The sequence below is a fragment of the Bos taurus genome, chromosome 26 (genome assembly GCF_002263795.3).
Source record: "Bos taurus isolate L1 Dominette 01449 registration number 42190680 breed Hereford chromosome 26, ARS-UCD2.0, whole genome shotgun sequence".
NCBI classification, from domain to species: domain Eukaryota; kingdom Metazoa; phylum Chordata; class Mammalia; order Artiodactyla; family Bovidae; genus Bos; species Bos taurus.
The window spans coordinates 7,928,972-7,940,975 of NC_037353.1; the positions used below are offsets into that span (position 1 = coordinate 7,928,972).

The 12,004-nt window shown below is 40.0% G+C and overlaps 1 protein-coding gene across 2 annotated transcripts in view; it reads right to left on the reverse strand.

Annotated features, from left to right (window-relative positions):
* PRKG1 (protein kinase cGMP-dependent 1) overlaps positions 1 to 12,004 on the reverse strand; it is a 1,418,431-nt gene that overhangs the window by 1,033,674 nt on the left and 372,753 nt on the right.

The following is a 12,004-nucleotide window of genomic DNA, read 5'->3' on the forward strand; positions in this document are numbered from 1 at the left end:
TGGTTCAATGGTAAAGAATTTGCCTGCCAAACAGGAGATGCAGGTTCCATCCCTAACCTGGGAAGCTCCCCTGGAGAAGGAAATGGCAACCCATTCCAATGTTCTTGACTGAGAAATCTCATGGACAGAGGAGCCTGGTGGGCTACAGTCCATGGGATTGAAAAAGATTTGAACATAGCAACGACAGCAGCAGCAGCTCGTGACTAGGTAAGTGGCTTGTTTCCACTTTCTCTCTCCTAACATACTCTGCCTCAGTACAGCTAACCCCAACCTAGAAACACTACTTTTTATCTAAGTTTAATCATGTTTTGGCCAAGTTCTATCAATCAATGCCCCCAAGTTTCCATCTATTCTACTCTATCCTTACTACCACCTTGCCTCCTGCCCCCAAGTGACCACTATAGATTTCTTTGTTTTATGATGTTGAAAATAAATGGTGTCTCTATCAGCAGAATGGCAAGCCAACTGCTCTGCCAGGTATGACTGTGATCTAAGCAGTTGCAGAAAACACTCTTTGGGGAAGAATTTTAAGGCTAAAGTCTTAGTGGAAAGAGAGGCCATGATTAATTAGTAGTGCACACCATAGGAGGGGAAGAGATATTGTAACCTACTGTGTTTTCCCATCTCAAACCAGTTAGTCTCTACTTCTGCACAAGAATTTAATATAATTTGGATACATATTTTTAATTCAATTATGTTGTTTCTCCCTGATTGGTTTTTGGGTATTCTAACTGCAAGGAAATCCAACCAGTCCATTCTGAAGGAGATCAGCCCTGGGTGTTCACTGGAAGGAATGATGCTGAAGCTGAAACTCCAGTACTTTGGCCACCTCATGCGAAGAGTTGACTCATTGGAAAAGACCCTGATGCTGTGAGGGATTGGGGTCAGGAGGAGAAGGGGACGATGGAGGATGAGATGGCTGGATGGCATCACTGACTCGATGGACATGAGTTTGGGTAAACTCCCAGAGTTGGTGATGGACAGGGAGGCCTGGCGTGCTGCGATTCAGGGGGTTGCAAAGAGTCGGACATGACTGAGCAACTAAACTAAACTGAACTGAACAACAGCCCTCCCTATGAAAGAGGAGAGTGAAAAAGTTGGCTTAAAGCTCAAGATTCAGAAAACGAAGATCATGGCATCTGGTCCCATCACTTCATGGCAATAGATGGGGAAACAGTGAAAATAGGGGCTGACTTTATTTTATTCCGCTCCAAAATCACTGGAGATGGTGACTGCAGCCATGAAATTAAAAGAAGCTTGTTCCTCGAAAGAAAAGTATGATCAACCTAGACAGCCTTGATATTAAAAAGGAGAGACATTGCTGACAAAGGTCCGTCTAGTCAAAGCTATTGTTTTTCTAGCAGTTATGTATGGATGTGAGAGTGGAACCATAAAGAAAGCTGAGCGCCGAAGAATTGATGCTTTTGAACTGTGGTGTTGGAGAAGACTCTTGAGAGTCCCTTGGACTGCAAGGAGATCCAATCAGTCCATTCTAAAGGAGATCAGTCATGGGTGTTCATTGGAAGGACTAATGCTGAAGCTGAAACTCCAATACTTTGGCCCCCTCATGTGAAGAGTTGACTCATTGGAAAAGACCCTGATGCTGGGAGGGATTGGGGGCAGGAGGAGAAGGGGACGACAAAGGATGAGATGGCTGGATGGCATCACCGACTTGATGGACATGAGTTTGGGTAAACTCCCGGAGTTGGTGATGGACAGGGAGGCCTGACGTGCTGCAATTCATGGGGTCGCAAAGAGTCAGACATGACTGAGCACGTGAACTGACCTGACTGAATCCATTCACAGAAGCCTGCACCTACTCCTTTTGTAACTAGCCACAGTTCTAGATAAATATTAACTGCTCAATTATCCTTGTTAAATAATATTGAGTTACATAGAAGTTGGATTTTCCTTGAAAACAAGGTGACATTTCTGCCATTCTAGGGGAAATTTCTTTATCCATTTTGCTATTTCAGTTTCTAAGCAATCGCAAATCAAATTCTGACTTCTATTAAAAAGTACCCAACTGTTAATTCAAAGTTTTCTTCCTGTTTTGAAAGATCAAAGAAAAGGAAATAGATCAGAAGTTAATATAGTGTGCACAGAAAAGGTAAGTAGATCTGAGGAGTATATCATCCAGGGAAAGCTGAGTGTTTATTTGCTGTGAATAAAAACCAGAACTGGCAGAAGATGGGACTGGATTGCAGTCAGGGAAAAATAATGGAGTTAAGGGCATTATACAGCTTCTGAGGTGGTGCAGTGTTAAAGAATCCATCTATCAGTACAGGAGATGCAAGAGATGTGAGTTCTATCTATGGGTTGGGAGATCTCCTAGAGTAGGTCATGGCAAGCTACTCCAGTATTTTTGCCTGAAAAATCCCATGGAGAGAAGAGCCTGGTGGGCCACAATTCATGGCATAGCAAAGAGTCAGACACGACTGAATGAACACGTGTGTGCACGTGCACACACACACAGGCATTATAAGCTCATCTTATCGTAATAAGGACAATGACACATTTTTTCCTTCTCTTTTCCCTTTCTTGGTACTGAATTTCCTACCTCTATCTCTTTTCCTCGAGTCCCTTCCCACTTCTTTCTTTTTCTTGCCTCCTTGCTAACTGCTTTTCCTTTTTTTCTCCTTTCTCTTTCTCCTCTTTTTCCTTTGGCCCCTTGCCTCCCATCTATTATTTTTTCCATTTCTTATCTTTTATATCCTCCACCCCTGTCCCTCACAGACCCTTCTCTCCTGTCTTGTACTCAATCTGAAATGTTTAATGTGCATAAAAGGCTGCCAGTTATGGATAAAGACAAGCAAAGCAAAACACATAAAAGCTTCCCACGTGGTGCTAGTGGTAAAGAATCCACTTGCCAATGCAGAACATGCAAGAGACACAGGGTTGATCCCTGGGTTGGGAAGATCCACTGGAGTAGGAAATGGCAACTCATTCCGGTATTCTTGCCTGAAACACTTCATGGGCAGAGGAGCCTGGCAGGCTACAGTCCATGAAGTTGCAAAGAGTCAGACACAAGTGAGCGCACATACACACAATAAATGCTACATTTGCAATGTGTGTGCCCTGTACATACGAAGGCAACTGCTACTGTAGAAATAAGAAAAAAGGACACAGATCTCCACTAGTTGACAGTGCTATCATTTTTTATTTCTCAGATATTCTCCAGAAAAGCAGAGAATAGTTCAAAAAGTTATCCTGGTTCTACGTGTTGGACAGGTTCGCAAACTTCATGGAGGCAACTTTGAGCAAAGAGCAACTTCAGAAATTGTCTAGACAAGAGCTACTCAAAGTGAGGTTCACAGCAATTAGCATCCTCATCAGCCAGGAATCTGTTAGAAATGTTAAGTTCTTGGGCACACCAAGACCTACTGAATCACGAACATTAAAGCTGTGGACAGAAACACATGTTTTTAATTCTGAAACTCTGAAGCCCATTCAATTTTGAGAACTATTGTATACTCCTTTACCTTCCTTCCTGCTTTGGCTGAGAAGATTCCTACGAATTTCACATGATCATTCAGGGTAACCAATTTAAATTTATAATCCTAAACCAGATTGATTATTTTGTCATTGTACAGAGAGTATGGGTTCTATGTCTCTGAACAAAAATAAGCTGACACCAAAATATAATATAGCTGATACTTGCTAAAAGATGGTTTGACAGGAAACACATTCCTTTAATTTTTAGTAACAGTAACAGAAGTGATTTGATGATAAAAAAATAATGGTCAAAAATAAACCTCTTTGATAAAAAAAGCTACTTAAATTTCTCCAGGGATTCTGGTTAAAAAACGTTGAAGAAACTATTTTAATACAAATATCTAAGAATCATACAAAAACTTTGACAGCTTGAATAAATAGCAAAATATTTTGGTAAGAAATAACTTAGAAACACTGAAACATACAGTTTTATTCTTAGATTCCTAGGCCTGGGAAAATTTCCTTTTATATAATGTGGCAAAAATAACAGAAGAAAAATATATCAAGATGGCAAATACATAAAAAGTTGACTAGTCACAAAACACTGATACACTGATGAACTGAAATATTATAGATCTAGACTGAGGTTTTAAAATAAATTCAGGGGAATTAGGAAAACTATTGGGTTCGTGTTGGGGTTTGACAGAAAACAACAAAATTCTGTAAAGCAATTTTCCTTCAATTAAAAAATAAATAAATTTTTTAAAAAGAAAAGGAAATTATTGAGAAATAAATTTTTGCTAACTCCAAGTAGATGTGTGTGTATGGGTGTGTGTGTGTGCTGTGCTTAGTCACTCAGTTGTGTCCCACTCTTTACAACCCCATGGACTGTAGCCCTTCAGGCTCCTCTGTCCATGGAATTCTCCAGGCAAGAATATTGGAGTGGGTTGCCATTTCCTTTTCTAAGGGCTCTTCCTGACCCACCGATCAAATCTGCGTCTCCTGCGTTGGTAGGTGGATTATTTACCACTGTCGCCTGGGAAGTCTAAAATTTATAGATACAATGCAATCCCTATCAAGCTCCCAACGGTATTCTTCAAGAGCTAGAACACATAATTTCACAATTTGTATAGAAATACAAAAAACCTCGAATAGCCAAAGCTATCTTGAGAAAGAAGAATGGAACTGGAGGAATCAACCTGCCTGACTTCAGGCTCTACTACAAAGCCACAGTCATCAAGACAGTATGGTACTGGCACAAAGACAGAAATATAGATCAATGGAACAAAATAGAAAGCCCAGAGATAAATCCAGGCACCTATGGACACCTTATCTTTGACAAAGGAGGCAAGAATATACAACGGAGAAAAGACAATCTGTTAAGTGGTGCTGGGAAAACTGGTCAACCACATGCAAAAGAATGAAACTAGAACACTTTCTAACACCATACATAAAAATAAACTCAAAATGGATTAAAGATCTAAATGTAAGACCAGAAACTATAAAACTCCTAGAGGAGAACATAGGCAAAACACTCTCTGACATACATCACAGCAGGAGCCGCTATGACCCACCTCCCAGAATATTGGAAATAAAAGCAAAAATAAACAAATGGGACCTAATAAACTTAAAAGCTTCTGCACAACAAAGGAAACTATAAGAAAGGTGAAAAGGCAGCCTTCAGAATGGAAGAAACTAATAGCAGATGAAGCAACTGACAAACAACTAATCTCAAAAATATGCAAGCAACTCCTACAGCTCAATTCCAGAAAAATAAATGATCCAATCAGAAAATGGGCCAAAGAACTAAATAGACATTTCTCCAAAGAAGACATACAGATGGCTAACAAACACATGAAAAGATGCTCAACATCACTCATTATCAGAGAAATGCAAATCAAATCCACTATGAGGTACCATTTCACGCCAGTCAGAATGGCTGCGATCCAAACGTCTACAAGCAATAAATGCTGGAGAGGGTGTGGGGAAAAGGGAACCCTCTTACACTGTTGGTGGGGATGCAAACTAGTACAGCCACTATGGAGAACAGTGTGGAGATTCCTTAAAAAACTGGAAATAGAACTGCCTTATGATCCAGCAATCCCACTGCTGGGCATACACACCGAGGAAACCAGAATTGAAAGAAACATGTGTACCCCAATGTTCATCACAGCACAGTTTATAATAGCCAGGACATGGAAGCAACCTAGATGCCCATCAGCAGATGAATGGATAAGAAAGCAGTGGTCTATATACACAATGGAGTATTACTCAGCCATTAAAAAGAATCCATTTGAATCAGTTCTAATGAGGTGGATGAAACTGGAGCCTATTATACAGAGTGAAGTAAGCCAGAAGGAAAAACACCAATACAGTATACTAACACATATATATGGAATTTAGAAAGATGGTAACAATAACCTCGTATATGAGACAGCAAAAGAGACACTGATGTATAGAACAGTCTTTTGGACCCTGTGGGAGAGGGAGAGGGTGGGATGATTTGGGAGAATAGCATTTAAACATGTATAATATCATATATGAAACGAGTTGCCAGTCCAGGTTTGATGCACGATACTGGATGCTTGGGGCTGGTGCACTGGGACGACCCAGAGGGATGGTATGGGGAGGGAGGAGGGAGGAGGGTTCAGGATGGGGAACACATGTATATCTTGGCAGATTCATTTTGATATATGGCAAAACCAATACAATATTGTAAAGTTAAAAAATTAAATTAAATTAAAAAAAATTAAAATAAAATGAGAATAGCAAAAAAATAAATAAAATAAAATTATATATATATATATATATATATATATATATATATAATTTTGTTATTTCTTTAAGAGAAAAGGCAAAGTACACACACCATGCCTAGGTAAAAACTTTGTCTTGCATTAACTCTCAGGCACCCTGATCGCCTGCATTCCTCCACTCTCATCTAATCAGAGCCACTTTAGTCACCAGGTTCCTATTTGAACTCCTTTAATTTTGACCCCATCTTTGTTTCTGTGAAAGCAAAAGCTGCCTCAGCTTTCCTCCTATACCCTCTGCCATTCAATGTGACAGATTTTAGGAATGTGTGGAAGTTCTCAGTGGGCTTAACTAGATAAAAGTTGGTCTTGGAAATTGATTAATTGTATTGCGGATGAAGAAGCAAAAGCCTGACTTAGCTGAAAAGAGGCTTCGGAAGAGAAGAAATGAGACTCTGAAATACAGAGGCACAGGAAGGATTCTAAAAGGAGGTATTTCTATTTCAAGCTTCATAAATTACTATTTCCCTCCTTCCATCCGTCCACCTATCCATCCCTCATTGTTAATAAATGTTTATTGAGTGTCTATTGTATCCCAGACAGTCTGTTCTCTCATAGGTCCTACATTCTAGAAGGAGAAGAAAATTAACTTTTGGTAGTGGGAGCACATGACTCGGAGAGGCATCTGATGTGGACTAGAAGAAAAGAGACACAAGCTAAAGAAAATGCCATTAAGATCTGAGGGCGGCAGGAGGGGTTACTCTAGCAAAGACGGTAAGTGTGTGTGTGCTTGTGTGTGTGTAGAAGGCAGGAGTATCTAACAGGCTGAAGCACCAGCATGTGAAGAGGGCCAGGGCAAAAGGCGAGATGTGGAGGGTCGTAGTAAAGAGTTCTGACTTTATCCTAAGAGCACCTGGAGGCAACTATGACTTTTTGAGTTGATCGTGTGCAGAGATGGAGTGACACAATTGGTTTGTGTGGATTTGTTTTCTGTTTCTTTCTTTCATTCTTTCTTTTTAATAACAAAGGGTACTATTTAAAAATGCAATTAGCAGAACAAGTATGGCAGCTCAGAGACTAGGTTGGGGACTGATATCATGATGCAGGCACAAAGTGACAAGCCACTGAGAACAAGGAGAAAGAGAAAGATCCAGAAAAAATACCTGGTGAAAGACCACTCTCAGAACGACTCACGTCTCCTGTCCCCCATCTGTATGACCTCTCAGCGAGAACATGATCTGTGATGTTTGAAGAGCACGGAAGTGGTATGTCCAGCACTTTTTTTTTTTTTTACTTTTAGAAACCCAGGAAAAAGGGTTGAAATGTTTTTACACAAAAATTTTGTATGGACAGGGATGGGATGGACATTCATACTTAGTGGTGGAGACATTAAACATGTCAAGCTGTTTTTCTACCAGATATTGTGCCGGTTTGAACCTCAGGCATGAACCATGAACTTCAAGCTGGTTTTAGAAAAGGCAGAAGAACCCGAGATCAAATTGTCAACATCCACTGGATCATTGAAAAAGGAAGAGAATTCCAAAAAACATCTATTTCTAGTTTATTGACTATGCCAAAGCCTTTGACTGTGTGGATCACAATCAACTGTGGAAAATTCTGAAAGAGATGGGAATAGCAGAGCACTTGACCTGCCTCTTGAGAAACCTATATGCAGGTCAGGAAGCAACAGTTAGAACTGGACGTGGAACAACACACTGGTTCCAAATAGGAAAAGGAGTACATCAAGGCTGTATATTGTCACCCTGCTTATTTAACTTATACGAAGAGTACATCATGAGAAATGCTGGGCTGGAAGAAGCACAAGCTGGAATCAAGGTTGCCAGGAGAAATATCAATAACCTCAGATATGCAGATGACACCACCCTTATGGCAGAAAATAAAGAGGAACTAAAAAGCCTCTTGATGGAAGTGAAAGAGGAGAGTGAAAAAGTTGGCTTAAAGCTCAACATTCTGAAAACTAAGATCATGGCATCTGGTCCCATCACTTCATGGGAAATAGGTGGGGAAACAGTGGAAACAGGGGCTGACTTTATTTTGGCTACAAAAATCACTGCAGATGGTGACCGCAGCCATGAAATTAAAAGACGCTTACTCCTTGGAAGGAAAGTTATGACCAACCTAGATAGCATATTGAAAAGCAGAGACATTATTTTGCCAACAAAGGTCCATCTAGTCAAGGCTATGGTTTTTCCTGTGGTCATGTATGGATGTGAGAGTTGGACTGTGAAGAAGGCTGAGTGCTGAAGAATTGATGCTTTTGAACTGTGGTGTTGGAGAAGACTCTTGAGAGTCCCTTGGACTGCAAGGAGATCCAACCAGTCCATTCTGAAGGACATCAGCCCTGGGAGTTCTTTGGAAGGAATGATGCTAAAGCTGAAACTCCAGTACTTTGGCCACCTCATGTAAAGAGTTGACTCACTGGAAAAGACTCTGATGCTGGGAGGGATTGGGGGCAGAAGGAAAAGGGGACGACAGAGGATGAGATGTCTGGAAGGCATCACTGACTCAATGTACATGAGTTTGTGTGCACTTCGGGAATTGGTGATGGACAGGGAAGCCTGGCGTGCTACAATTCATGGGGTCGCAAAGAGTCGGACACAACTGAGTGACTGAACAGAACTGAACTGACCTGAACCTCAGGACTGTCATTTAGATGTTGAATGACTATGGGCACTCAGCCTCTCTGGACCTTTGTTTCTTAATCTAAAATTGGTGATAATAATACGCAGCAACATGGGCAGACCTGGAGATTATCATACTAAGTGAAGCTGGAGAAAAAGACAAATGTCTTATGATGTCACTTATATGTGGAATCTAAAAGAATAATACAGATGAACTTATTTATAAAACAGAAAAAGACTCACAGCCTTAGAGAATGAACTTGTGGTTACCAGGGGAAAAGGATGGGAGGGAGGCACAGACTGGGAGTTTGGGGTGGACATGCACTTTCTGCCATATCTAAAATAGATAACCAACAAAGTCCTATCGTACAGCACAGGGAACTGTGTTCAATACTATGTAATGGTCTAAATGGGAAAATAATTTGAAAAAGAATAGAAACTTGAATACGTATAACTCAATCACTTTACTGTACACCTGAAATACAACACTGTTAAGCAACTATGCCTCAACATAAAATAAAATTTTAAATAAAAATAAAGGAAACACTCTCTGACATAAATCACAGCAGGAACTTCTATGACCCACCTCCCAGAATACTGAAAATAAAAGCAAAAATAAATGGGACCTAATTAAAATTAAAAGCTTCTGCACAACAAAGGAAATTATAAGCAAGGTGAAAAGACAGCCTACGGAATGGGAGAAAATAATAGCAAATGAAGCAACTGACAAACAACTAATCTCAAAAATATACAAACAACTCCTGCAGCTCAGTTCTGGAAAAATAAACGACCCAATCAAAAAATGGGCCAAAGAACTAAATAGACATTTCTCCAAAGAAGACATACAGATGGCTAACAAACACATGAAAAGATGCTCAGCATCACTCATTATCAGAGAAATGCAAATCAAAACTACTATGAGGTACCATTTCACGCCAGTCAGAATGGCTGCTATCCAAAAGTCTACAAGCAATAAATGCTGGAGAGGATGTGGAGAAAAGGGAACCCTCTTACACTGTTGGTGGGAATGCAAACTAGTACAGCCACTATGGAGAACAGTGTGGAGATTCCTTAAAAAACTGGAAATAGAACTGCATTATGACCCAGCAATCCCACTGCTGGGCATACACACTGAGGAAACCAGAATTGAAAGAGACACGTGTACCCCAATGTTCATCACAGCACAGTTTATAATAGCCAGGACATGGAAGCAATCTAGATGCCCATCAGCAGACGAATGGATAAGAAAGCTGTGGTACATATACATAATGGAGTATTACTCAGTCATTAAAAAGAATACATTTGAATCAATTCTAATGAGGTGGATGAAACTGGAGCCTATTATACAGAGTGAAGTAAGCCAGAAAGAAAAACACCAATACAGTATACTAACGCATATATATGGAATTTAGAAAGATGGTAATGATAATCTTGTATGCAAGATAGCAAAAGAGACACAGATGTATAGAACAGTCTTTTGGACTCTGTGGGAGAGGGAGAGGGTGGGATGATTTGGGAGAATGGCATTGAAACATGTAGAATATCATATATGAAATGGATCGCCAGTCCAGGTTCAATGCAGGATACAGGATGCTTGGGGCTGGTGCTCTGGGATGACCCAGAGGGATGGTATGGGGAGGGAAGTGGGAGGTGGGGTTCAGGATTGGGAACACATGTACACCTGTGGCGGATTCATGTTGATGTATGGCAAAACCAATATAATACTGTAAAGTAACTAGCCTCCAATTAAAATAAATAAATTTAAATTTAAAAAAATAAAGGAAAATAAAAAAATAAAACTGATGATGATAACAATAGTATCTATCTCATAATTGTATTGTCAAGAGTACTGAGTTCATTCACAATATATTTGGAGTAGCATCTGATATATAGTAAGCACTTAATTTTAGCTATTTTTATTACTTTTACAGAAATTAAGAAAACCAGTACTCAAGATTGAGTTAGATACTGTAAGTTTGAAACTAAGTAGGTGCCAAAGATGGGATTTGAGCCCACACTGTCTCCAAAGCCCAGGTTATTTGGGCTGAACCCATCTGCCTGAATACTTGATGAACTTACACCATCAGCTTTAAGAAGTGGCTTTGACATAGTGGTTAAAAATATGCTACGTTTAAGTAAGACCATAAGGTCAACCACTGTGTGGCTTTGGGAAAGTTATATAACCTCCTGAACCTCAGCAATGTCTGTCATCTGTAAGATGGGACAATAACTATCATTGTGAGGTAAAGAAGATAACTCATGAAAAAGCTTAGAGCTCTCTGCATTTAGTTGGTACTGGGTACATGCTAACTACTGCTGGCCCCTGTCCTACCGCCTAGTGATGGGAATGGCACAGAGCCCAGCCACAGGCCTCCTGGGTGACGTGGAACCTAGAGCTCTTTCCACAAGGCACCAGGAGAACAAGCCTTCACCTCTTCTCAGATTTTGGCAGAGACGCTAATGGTTAGGGTCAGTGAGATCATGTGGATAAAGAATCTGCACTGATTCAGGGGTAGAAAGAGTAGATCCACAGAAACTCACTCTCTCCCCCTCTGCATAAGCTGTGAAAGGAAGTCCCAGAGTTCACCTACAGTCACTGACTTAACACGATCTTCATTTTCTTTTCCACTAGCTAACGTTCACCTTCATGAGTTGTTTATCCTCACATAGTCTTCCTCTGATCAAAATTGTCCCTTCAACAGTTCTTAACTTTACCTAAGTTTTGGCCTTTGAAATATATTCATCAGAGCTAAACTAAAAATTACTAAAATGCTCTAAAGAGCTGATCTTCACCTTTTTCAATTTAACACACATTTTCTTCAATTGGAAATTTGAATTGGGAGCAGTCAAGGTCCTCCACCAGGTTACATAAGCTGGTTCATTTCCCAGGTTAAAACCTTGTTTATTGTGGGCACTACTGCATATGTTTTCTCCCACGGAACTCTTGTGATTTTCGGTAATGTATTATTTTTCATTTTTCTTTTCCTGAAAAAAAATTTTTTTCAAGCATTTCAAGATGGGTCTAGAAAGGATGGACAAACCTTTTAAAAAATCTTCCAAAGCCTCCCAGACATGTTTTCATATTTGTTCACACAACTTTAATGGACTTAATCGATATCTATCCATTTTGAGGAGGAAAATCTTCCCTTTCATTAATATTTCATGTCACAAAAT